The sequence below is a fragment of the Neoarius graeffei genome, chromosome 12, assembly GCF_027579695.1.
Source record: "Neoarius graeffei isolate fNeoGra1 chromosome 12, fNeoGra1.pri, whole genome shotgun sequence".
Taxonomy (NCBI): Eukaryota; Metazoa; Chordata; class Actinopteri; order Siluriformes; family Ariidae; genus Neoarius; species Neoarius graeffei.
The window spans coordinates 61,664,903-61,677,524 of record NC_083580.1 but is presented as its reverse complement, the minus strand read 5'-3'; the positions used below and the strand labels follow the sequence as shown (position 1 = coordinate 61,677,524).

The 12,622-nt window shown below is 41.8% G+C and overlaps 1 protein-coding gene across 1 annotated transcript in view; it reads left to right on the top strand.

Moving 5' to 3' along the window:
* The window catches only part of igsf9bb (immunoglobulin superfamily, member 9Bb), a 296,709-nt gene that overhangs the window by 268,538 nt on the left and 15,549 nt on the right, over positions 1 to 12,622 (top strand). The gene's annotated exons all lie outside the window — the stretch shown is intronic.

Below are 12,622 nucleotides of genomic sequence, written 5' to 3'. Positions count from 1 at the left end.
TGGTCAAAATTGTTTTTGTTGTGGCTACTGCCTCATATAGAGGTGCTAGCCACTCCGTCATCGTGCTGTAAGAATGTAAGCGTGTAACAGTCGCGCACTGCGCATGCATGTCGTACACGTGTTCCGATTTAAATGGCCGGTGAGTGTATACAATTCGGTTCACCATTCAAAATAAATGGACTAGACTAAAGAAATCGCTTTCAGACATGTTTATGCTTATTACAGAGGGAAAGTGCGTTCCACTGAGCTCTAGCGCCAGGCCATTTCCGGGAAATAAGAGTTTGGGTCATGGCGACAGCGTGTGTATGTCAGCCTCGGTTCGGAGGTTTCAGTTTTGAAAACTGTAAGAGGTAAGAGTAGAATAATATAAAGTACAGACACTTGGTATATTTTACTCCTGTGATTTTTAAATTGTTCATTTTTGGATTACGCTTCATTTTTGTGGCTGCTGCCTCATAGAGTAAATACATATGCTATATTTACTGTATGGACATGGGATCAGAAAACTATTTTATTTATAAGCATTAGCCACATGGACCCATCTCATCTCATCTCATTATCTCTAGCCGCTTTATCCTTCTACAGGGTCGCAGGCAAGCTGGAGCCTATCCCAGCTGACTACGGGCAAAAGGCGGGGTACACCCTGGACAAGTCGCCAGGTCATCACAGGGCTGACACACAGACAACCATTCACACTCACATTCACACCTACGGTCAATTTAGAGCCACCAGTTAACCTAACCTGCATGTCTTTGGACTGTGGGGGAAACCAGAGCACCCGGAGGAAACCCACACGGAGAACATGCAAACTACGCACAGAAAGGCCCTTGCTGGCCACGGGGCTCGAACCCGGACCTTCTTGCTGTGAGGCGACAGCGCTAACCACTACACCACCGTGCCGCCCCATATGGACCCATAGGGTACCTATTTTTTTGTGATATCTTCCTTCATTTTCATCATAAGTGCTACCGGGCGAGGTTTGTTTTGCCTGGCAATGTTCGTTTGTTTGTTTGTTTGTTTGTTTGTTTGTTTGTTTGTTTGTTTTGAAATCACACAACTGCTACTCTGCTAGCTTTCTATGCAGCAAAGCCTCTGCAAATTCCCTGTTAGTGATCCCTTCGAAATCCATCATGAACTTTTTCCTCATCTACATGTCATATGTCGAAGTTTTGAATAGAATATGCTTGATTTTTTCTTTTCTTCATGGCCGCCTGCGAGATGCCTGAGGCCGGTTCTGGTCCATTAGAACAGAATAACCAAACAAAAATGGAATGAATCAATCCAAAGAATTTAAGACAGAATTACTCAGATGAAATAGCTTCAATTTCACATTCCAGTGTATGATCTATGGCTCAGGATGTTGCTGGATTGTTGTGGATTGTTTTTCAAAAAGTGGAATGCCCATAGATGCGGAAAAGGTGACTCGCTATTTGGTGCAGAGGCTTCTGGGAAGGGTGAGCTGGCCCTTTAAGTAATTACATTTTTTTTGTGAATTTATATGGACATATATATAGTGTGTATATATAGTTATTGATTGAATAAACAGTCAGTGTATGTGTATTTGTCAACATTTAAACAAACATCCATTAATATACGTACTAGCTTTCTTTGTTAACATTATAATTGCAGTAAATTGTATTTAGGGCAATCCAGGAATTGTAATCAGCACACAATAATAAACAAGGATAATCAGATAACAGGAAGACAGGCAAGGGTCAAAAGCAGGGAATACAAAAACTTGGAAACAAAGCTTGAACTTAATGTAACTATAAATACACAATAAAACAGAGATGCGTGAGACAAACTAATCAAGGACCGAACACTGAAAAGGTGAGCACAACGGGGCAACAAAGCAATGACAGGACACGGATGGAGACAGGGCCAAAACATATGGCAGTTTAAACACTGAAACAGTGCACACCATGCTGGGAATTGCAGCACACTGAAAGGGGGAATTTGTTCGTTAAGTGGCCCTTAATGTAAAGTGTTACCTTTTTCAGTCATCTTCCAAAGTGCTTAATACTGATCACAGGTTTGGTTGAAAGCTTTAATCCATGCATTTCATTCATGCAGTGAGGGGTCCCTGTCTTCTCAGGGCCCAGAACTTCAGGGTTGACAGTCCCCAACTCGCATCATAGGCATCCATCCTTTACCACATCAGCAGGCGTAAATAGACAGTTTCCCGTTTCACGTTATTACAATCTGTTTTATTATTCCAAACATCTCATCTCATCTCATTATCTCTAGCCGCTTTATCCTGTTCTACAGGGTCGCAGGCAAGCTGGAGCCTATCCCAGCTGACTACGGGTGAAAGGCGGGGTACACCCTGGACAAGTCGCCAGGTCATCACAGGGCTGACACATAGACACAGACAACCATTCACACTCACATTCACACCTACGCTCAATTTAGAGTCACCAGTTAACCTAACCTGCATGTCTTTGGACTGTGGGGGAAACCGGAGCACCCGGAGGAAACCCACGCGGACACGGGGAGAACATGCAAACTCCGCACAGAAAGGCCCTCGCCGGCCACGGGGCTCGAACCCGGACCTTCTTGCTGTGAGGCGACAGCACTAACCACTACACCACCGTGCCGCCCTATTCCAAACATTTTAACCTAATTATCAATTGAGATCGAGTGCGTTAAAATGTTTACGGAACACATTGCTTTTGGAAATGCCTTATCGAGAGACTCTTTTGTTCTCATATGCAAGGCTGACACTTGCACGATTCCGTGGCACGCATTGGCACGACTCGAGTCGTGCCAGTGCGCAAACTAGTCGTAAACTGGCGTGAAGTGTGCGTAAACCCGTCGTGACTGCGTGCCATGTCGGGACGAGAATTTTGAAATGTTCAAAATTTTGGTCACGACAAAATTTCGCGACCGGGTCGTGAACTATGTGCAAACTGTTCGTGATCTCATCGTGAACTCGTCGGGACGATGCGGGAGGATGCGTGCCAGTGTGTGGAAGTGCGCGCCATGCCACGACTGTCACGAACTGCCACGAATAGTTCACGAACAGCTCACGTCGAGTTCACGAGTAGTTCACGACATGTTCACGAATTGGTGCGCGTCGCAGCGTGGCCGTGCCTTCCCACTGACACGGTCACGCATTGATGGCACGAGCAGTTCACGACTAGTTTACGCACTTCACGAACAGTTTGCGCATGGCACAAGCAGTTCACGACGAGTTCACGACTACTGCGCGACAGTGGCGCTCGCGTCGGTGTGGGGGTATATATAGGGCTTCCCGGACACTTCTCGCCATTCCAGAGATCACCAGCGAGGAGACAACTTATATCACAGAGACAACATGCCTAAAAAAACAAAGCATCTTCTCTTCTCTGCAATGATTGTGTCTCTGGTATTCAGCATGTTGTCTCTTCCACAGCCAATTCAAAAATGACCAGCGATTGGGGAGGCCCCCTTTTTATATGGCGTGCCCAAGTCGGCACGACACCATCCGAATTGCGCAAACTCGTCGTGCCAATGCGGGAAGTGCATAAACTATGCACAAACTATGCGTGAACTCGTCGTGCCAGTTCGTGAATGTGGACGGGCACGCATTCATGAACTCGTCGTGAACTAGACGTGAACAGTGCGGGAGCCTCCCAGTTCGTGCCCCAAAATGGCACGACTTGCCACGACAAAATCGTGGCCAAAAGTCGTGCAAGTGTCAGCCTTGCAATAGCTTTCATAGGATAGTGACTCTTGTCAATTAGTTAAATAGTTGAAAAGTGATTCTGTCGATTCTGTCTGATGAGAAAAAACAAGCAAACAGATTGTCACTATTGTTGTACTTTGATATTTGGTCCATGAGGAGCTGTCGTGCTATTTATAAATTATTTATTGCCCCTATACCAGGCTTATTAATAAATAACAATACAGTTTATGCCATAATTATGCTGTAAAGGCCCTGGACATTAGGGAGGTCTATGCAATCTTATACACTGCAAGTGAGAATTTTGTCTTGTACTATTTAATGGTTCAAATTGAGGTTTATATCAACATAGTCAATCAGTTTACAATTACTGGACTATTCCTTCTAATTAGAGAAATGGCCCAAAATACTTCGAGAAGCATTGTACCCAGTGTTCCAGCTAGTTTATTTTAACAGGGCACTGCACCCTGCCCTCGAGAACATGCACCATGCCCTTAAATACCAGCACCGTGCCTACATTTATATGCGCCCTACTCATAATTTTCCAGAACTTTCCAAGCGCCTGGCACATATGTTCCGCCACAGAAAGAAAGTGTGCTCTAACGAGCGTTGCCGACTTGCAATGAAAGTAATACATGTTGACCAATCACAACACACTATTAGCACGGGGTCATAGTCATGCTCTGGCATCCATTTTGTCTCATTACAGTAACGAGTCAGTGCAGCAAGGTACGTTTGAAAAGCAGTGATGCCGACAAACACGCAAAAGAAAAAATAATTGGTAAAAGCAGCAATGAGCTCACAGAACCGAGCATCTCTGTTTGCCGGGACGTAAGTAGATCTGGAAGTTGAGGACTAAACCAATTCAAAAGTTAGGACTGAAAGATCAAGACTCTAGATATAGATCTATAGAAAATCTAGTCACTAACATTAATGTGTTAGACTAGATCTAATCTAGCATTAATATCCCGGACTAATATTAATGATCAATTAACAAAATTAGTATTACTATTAGATCTAACTAACGTTAGACCTAGTCAAGGCTAATTGCAATAGGATTGCAACTATTTAATTTTTCATTTTAAATAGGCCTAACTGGGTGGCATGGTGGTGTAGTGGTTAGCGCTGTCGCCTCACAGCAAGAAGGTCCGGGTTCGAGCCCAGTGGCTGATGAGGGCCTTTCTGTGTGGAGTTTACATGTTCTCCCCGTGTCCGCGTGGGTTTCCTCCGGGTGCTCCGGTTTCCCCCACAGTCCAAAGACATGCAGGTTAGGCTAATTGGTGGCCCTAAATTGACCGTAGGTGTGAATGTGAGTGTGAATGGTTGTCTCTGTGTCAGCCCTGTGATGACCTGGCGACTTGTCCAGGGTGTACCCCGCCTCTCGCCCATAGTCAGCTGGGATAGGCTCCAGCTTGCCTGCGACCCTGTACAGGATAAGCGGCTACAGATGATGGATGGATGGATGGATGGATGGATGGATGGATGGATGGATGGATGGATGGATGGACCTAACTGTTCAGTCTGCCGTTAATATTATAATACATCAATAAATCTAAATGTTCGATCTTTACAATTAGGTTGCTGTTTGTCAACTGGCCTAAAGTTATTGGTCTATAATATTCTATGGTCTACAATATTATATTGGTCTATAATATGCTGTAATATTAATTAATGTTATATTAATGTATTATTAATTAATGTAATATTAATTAATGCACCATGTTATCAGTGATTTTGTACAGAGTACATACACATGATCAAAGCTAAATTTATTAGCTTTGTTATTAGCATTTGGAGTCCTTATGCTGTAATATTAATTAATGTTATATTAATGTATTATTAATTAATGTAATATTAATTAATGCACCATGTTATCAGTGATTTTGTACAGAGTACATACACATGATCAAAGCTAAATTTATTAGCTTTGTTATTAGCATTTGGAGTCCTTATATGTGCGTGCCATGATTGCACTGTGATCAGGAACAGGTGTATAGTACTTAGTCCATGCGGTGTGCACCACTTGCTCAGAGGGCAAATGTGCGTGGACGTGAGTGACAATTCGAAGGGTTGCCAACAGGAACACGTGCAGGCGTAATGTTATGAAGCATTGTATGAAACTGGTTGACTAATAAGTTTCAGATTTGCTTACTTTATTTTACAAAAGTAATCTAGCTTGCGTAGTTGCCCAGTATGGCTAATTTTACATGATAGGTTCTTTGTCCATAGTGATGCATGCAGAATTGCCCGAGACACATGGAAAATTGGAAATTGTCCTTTTGGAACGCTAGCTGGAACACTGCGCTGGATAAAAACTTACTGGCCACTTTAATAGATACCCCTGTACTCATTCATGCAAGTATTCATCATTGAAACTGGACAGTTGAAGATTAGAAAAAGACCACATGATGTTTTACCAGGGCGGCACGGTGGTGTAGTGGTTAGCGCTGTCGCCTCACAGCAAGAGGGTCTGGGTTCGAGCCCCGTGGCCGGCAAGGGCCTTTCTGTGTGGAGTTTGCATGTTCTCCCCGTGTCCGCGTGGGTTTCCTCCGGGTGCTCCGCTTTCCCCCGCAGTCCAAAGACATGCAGGTTAGGTTAACTGGTGACTCTAAATTGACCGTAGGTGTGAGTGTGAATGGTTGTCTGTGTCTATGTGTCAGCCCTGTGATGACCTGGCGACTTGTCCAGGGTGTACCCCGCCTTTCGCCCATAGTCAGCTGGGATAGGCTCCAGCTTGCCTGCGACCCTGTAGAACAGGATAAAGCGGCTAGAGATAATGAGATGAGATGAGATGAAATGTTTTACCAATCTTCAACTGTCTACTTTCAGTGAGATCGTCACCTTAGATTCCTGGTTTTGGCTGACAAGAACCCAATGTGTTCAGCTGTTGCCCATCCGTCTAAAAGTTTGACACGCTATGCATTCTGAAATGCTTTTCTCTTCACCATGTTTGTACGGTAAAGTGTGGTTATTTGAGTTACCTATCAACTCAAACCAGTCTGGCCATTCTCAAAGCAACAAGGCATTTCTGCCTGCAGAGCTGCTGCTTATTGAATGATTTTGCACCATTCTGTGTCAACTCTCGATTGGAAAATTGCATGAATGAGCAGGTGCATAGGAGGGCAAATGGTCAGTGAGTGTACCTCTGTTCATTCAGTAAGCTGTAATATATCCCATATTTAGCTCTGGAAGGTTCTTAATTATTTCAAGTACAGATTCAGGCTCTCTGTTGCTTCATAAGTCTTCTGTGATGGACAAAACAGAAACAGAAAAAGGAAATTGCACTATACAGAGATGTAAAAGCATAATGTTATCGTAAGGGCAAATTTTGAAAGAAGAGCACTCCATTTCATTTAGTTAATGCTGTATACTCAGTGAAATGTAAGGCTTATCTCAGTTTCTCGGCGACGCTAATTTGCCAGCTATTCTAAGGCATTCGTTTTAATTTTGCTTCAAGGTTTTATGGGTAAATTGAAATGATCCGTCAATTAAGAACACACTCTTTATGTTCCTCCAATATGTTTCGCTTTAACATTTACTCGGTGTACTTATGTTCCAGTAAATGATTACAATTGCTGGAGAACTTTTAAACATTGATATTCAAGACTGTAACTGGCAATAAAAGAGTCGAGGATCGTTATTATCCATCATGAGCTTGTTGTCAGAATGCCAGTGTCTGCTCATACAGAAATGACCTTGAGTCTGATTAGAGTTACATGAGCAATTTCTCAAACAAATCCCACTAAGAGTCTGACTCAAAATTGGTGTGTGTGTGTGTGTGTGTATGTATAAAACCCCAAATCAGAAAAAGTAGGTATGTCGAAATTGAAATTAAAACTAAAAACAATGATTCGTAAATAATCTTTGGCACATGTTGCACTCAAAACAATACAACAGCACATTATTTGATGTTTTGCCTCAAGAATTTTATCGCTTTTTCAAAATAAATACTTATTTCAATTTTGATCCTTGCAACACATTTCAAAAACGTTGGGACGGTAAAGCATTTGTCACTTGGTAATGCTGCCATTCCTTCTCACAACACTTAAAAGATGTTTAGGGACTGAAGACACCAAGTGATGAAGCGTTTCAGGTGTTATTTTGTCCCATTCTTCCTCCAAACAGGTCTTAAGGTGTGCAACAGTACAGGGTCATCATTGTCATATTTTTCGTTTCAGAATTTGCCACACATTCTCTATTGGGGACGGAGAGGACAGGCACCCTCTTCTTCTACAGCCATGCCTTTGGAATGTGTGTAGAATGTGGTTTTGCAATGTATATGCATGGGCATCCCTGGAAAAGACGTCATCTTGACGGCAGCATACCATATGTTGCTCCAAAATCTCAATTTTTGCATTAATGCTGTCATCACAGACGTGTAAGTTACCTTTGCCAAGGGCGCTGACACAACCCCATACTATGACAGACCCTGGCTTTTGGATTTGTTTCTGATAATAGTCTGGATGCTCCTTTACATTTTTGGTCCGGAGCGCACAGCCTCCTTTTCTTACAAAAAAGACCTGGTATACTGATTCTTCTGACCACAGTACACATTTCCACTGTGTGATGGTCCATCCCAGATGCCTCCAAGCCCAGAGAAGTCGACAGTGCTTAACATCAGGCTTCCTTTGCACAGTAAAGTTTTAACTGGCATTTTGTGGATGTAACTCTGTATTGTAGTGTTTGACAAACATTTGCCAAAGTAATCTCGAGCCCATGTGGTTATATCAGCAAAAGATGAATGACGGTTTTTGATGCAGTGCCGTCTGAGAGATCAAAGATCACGGGTGTTCAGCTTAGGCTTGCGCCCTTGCCATTTACGCACCAAAATTCCTCCATATTCCTTGAATCGTTTCATGATATTAAGCACCGTAAAGGGTGAAATATCCAAATTCCTTCTTAGCTTTCTTCGAGGAACGTTGTTTTTAAACATTTCAATAATTTTCACATGCATTTGTTGACAAACTGGAAATTCCTGGGTACTGCTTTTGTACCAATTCATGATGACAATCAGTTGTTGACATCACCCGTTTCAAATCACATTGTGATTTAATGGTTTTACCTCATCACTAGTCCTAAATTGCCCCATCACAACTTTTTTGGAATGTGTTGAAGGCCTGAAATGCAGGAACAGATGTATGTTAACAAATGAAATGGCGTTGACCAGGCAAAACATGAAATATCTTGGGTTCATACTGTCTGCAATAAAATACAAGTCAAAGTAAATTTAGAAATTACTGCTTTCTTTTTACCTCCACCAATTTTGTTGGAGGAGGTTATGTTTTCACCTCCATTTGTTTGTCTGTTCCCAACGTAACTCACAAACTAGTGAACGGATTTTGATGAAATTTTGACTAAAGGTAGACCATGGGCCAAGGAACAATTCATTAGATTTTGATGCAAATCTGGATACGTTTACAGATCCAGGATGTTTTTGTCTGTTCCCAACGTAACTCAAAAAGTAGTGAACAGATTTTGATGAAATGTGTTGTCCAGCTTGAGTATCGTCCTAGGTTCAAGTGATTTTATTTTGATGTTGATAATATGTGGCTTGGTGGAGGTATGCGCTCTATTGAGTGCCTTTCTAGTTTTATTTGCATTTTGTATATCGTCCAAACTTTTTTTCTGATTTGGGGTTGTGTATAAAAACAAATTTCAGCAGTATATTGATTTTTAATTGAAGGTTTTAATAAAGTTAAGGTAAAAATGCAGGTTCTTCCTCCAATCTGGGAAGAATCTCAGATTTGCACTGGACACTTGCTTTTGGTTTATCAACGAGAATGACAAAAGAGCATGCCTTGTGTGTGTGTATGACTTTGATTTGCAGTTTACACAGTGCTAAACTGCTCGTTATAATACACATATAAATCTTATTTGTCAGCAGTGTTACTTTGTAGCCCCAGCACAAAATTTAAATAAACACATCAAATGTGTTTTGATTAATCGATTACACTTGTGCTATCGGGGAGAATTTTGTAAGTTTCATTTTTGGGCGATTTTTTGTTTTGTTTTTTTGTATGCATTAATGTTTGTTATGCAAATAGAAGAAGATGTGCCAATGATTCAACTGACAGAAGCTAACAGCAGAGTTACCATGGAAACATTTACCATGATAAACATACATCCTCTACTCTGCTTTTATTTGAGAGACGCTGCTTTCATGTATAACACTGCTTCCTTTTTCTGTTTATTATTTTACAATACTATACTAACATACTATTAAAAAAAGCTTTTAAGCTAGTACATGTAATATAAATGACTTCCTTCATTCAACATTGCAAGCAATGTTGGAAAAAAGTGTGATGTTCATAGAAGAGTATGCCAAAGTGTCCTCAATCGTATTTATTTTTGTCTTTTAGTCATATCTTTTTTTCTCTCCCATCTTGGTGCATTTTTTTTTTTTTTTGTTACTCCTCCTGTGTTGGATCTGCGAAAGCTAAACATCATTGACAACCTTCGTGCTCCCTTGCCCCTTCCTTTTGTTTCTGTTCCTTTTGTTTCCTGTCGCAGGGCTCCTCTAACCCCCCTGCCTGGCATAGAGCCCTTGTGGGAGGGGACGGATGGGAGCAGGCTCAGGCCCCCACCTTCAAGCCGTCAGTGAGTGCCTGTACCTAGCGTGCACTGGCTTGGCCGCATGTCCCATGTGCACTGCCTATGGGCACGGTTGTAGTGGGGGACACCCCAAAGAAAATGCCTCAGCCCTTTTTTTTCACTCCTGCCTGTCTCACATCCATCCATACGCCTAGCTCTGAGCACCGCGCCGACCTTCGGTTTCTCCACTGTTGAATCATGTGTATCCAGCAGGAGGCGATGCTTGGTTATGGAATTGCCATGTGACTAATTTTTATGGAAAGCCTGTGAAAGCGCCTGCTTCTTTATGCAATGAAAAAAAAAGCTCAAATGCTTAAATCTCTGTGATTGTACATGTCGTAGCCATATTTTCACTATTATTTAAATATACAGTAGATCATCCATATATTAAATGTTAATTCAGTTTGACTGAATTAACTCCATGCCTCAGTTAGCGTGTAATGCTGAGATAAAGAGCTGAGCGTTTATTCTCCTTTGAGTGAGGACCATCTTGTTCTGCCTGGCTGAGCGTCTCTAGGCCACATTCAGCACGCATCTTGCTGACCTCGAGGTTATTTTCACTCCACAGGTTCTCATTGGCCAGCCTGCTGCTTCTACACATCTTCATGCCTTTGTAGTATTAATTCTGCAGGCTTCAGGACGTCCCTGATCAAGTTGCACAGTTTGGGCTGAGATAATGATTTATCTTTTTAAGCATACCGTACATTACAACGTTGCTAAAAGTACTTTCTATCCTCGAAGGAATATAGCACAGGTGATACCTTATGTTTATTATTAAACGCTAAGGAATTGGTCCATCCTTTTGGGTTTTTATTTTCCTGACTGCTGTACTGCACTCCTCACAGGATTCTCTGCATCTCCAACAAACAAACTATAATTTGTGCAAAATGCGACAGCTAGAATATTACCACCTACTAGAAAATGAGATCATAATAGACCAAGATTGAGATCATACTGTATGGCTTTGCAACTTCATTCATCTATAAACACCTGGTGAACTGTGTTCCAAATTATGCCTTAATATCTAGCCTTCTCAACGTTCTTTTTTATATATGAAACTTAAAGCGAGTGATGACGCAGCCTTTTGTCTTTATGCACCAAAGATCTGGAACATGTTACTGCTAAACTTTCACCAGGGATGTTTCACAAAGAAAAACATGCTAAAAGTTTTCACTAGTTTTTATTATTTGCCTTATTTTTATATTTCCAGAAAAGTTGGGATATTTTCCAAAATGCAATAAAACCAAAAATATATGATTCGGTAATTCGCATGAACCTTTATTTAACTGATAAAAGTACAAAGAAAAGATTTTCAATAGTTTTACTGACCAACTTAATTGTATCTTGTAAATATAAACGAAGTTAGAATTTGATGCCTGCAACACACTCAAAAAAAGGTGGGGCAGAGGCATTATTACCGTTGTTACATCACCTTTCCTTTAATAACGCTTTTTAATCGTATGGGATCTGAGGATACTAATTGTTGCAGTTTTGCAAGTGGAATTTTTGTCCATTCTTGCTTGATACAAGACTTCAGCTGCTCAAAAGTCTGTGGTCTCCATTGTCTGATTCTTCTCTTCATCATGCCACATACATTCTCAATAGGAGACAGATCTGCACTGGCAGCAGGCCAGTCAAGCACATGCACTCTGTGTCTACGAAGCAAAGCTGTTGTCACCTGTGCAGAATGAGGCCTGGCATTGTCCTGCTCAAATAAGCATGGACTTCCTGGGAAGAAACGTTGCCTTGATGAATACATCTCTCTAAAATTCCACTATATGCCCCAATATATAATGGTACCTTCACACATGCAACTCACCCATGCTGTGGGCACTGATACCGCCCCCCCATACCATCATAGATGCTGGCTTTCACGCCTTTCTCCGATAACAAACTGGATGGTCGTGTTCACCTTTGGCACTGAGAACTTGACATCCGGTTTTCCCAAAAACAAGCTGCAATGTGAACTCATCTGACCACAGCACACATTTCCACTGCCTTTCGGTCCATCTGAGATGAGTTCGGACCCAGAGAAATCGGCGTCGTTTCTGCATAGAATTGATGAATTGCTTCCTCTTTGCGTAATACGGTTTCATGTTACATTTCTGGATGCAGTGGCAGACTGTGTTAAGTGACAACAGTTTTCCGAAGTACTCCCGAGCCCATATGGCTATATTTGTCACATTAGTATGACGGTTTCTCAGGCAGTACTGCCTGAGGGCTCGAAGGTCACATACGTTCAGCAGCAGTTTCCGACCTTGCCCTTTACACACTGAGACGTCTCTGAATTCCCTGAATCTTTTCAAATTATTATGTACTGTCGATTTGGAATGACCTAAATTCTCAGCAATCTTGCATTGAGAAATG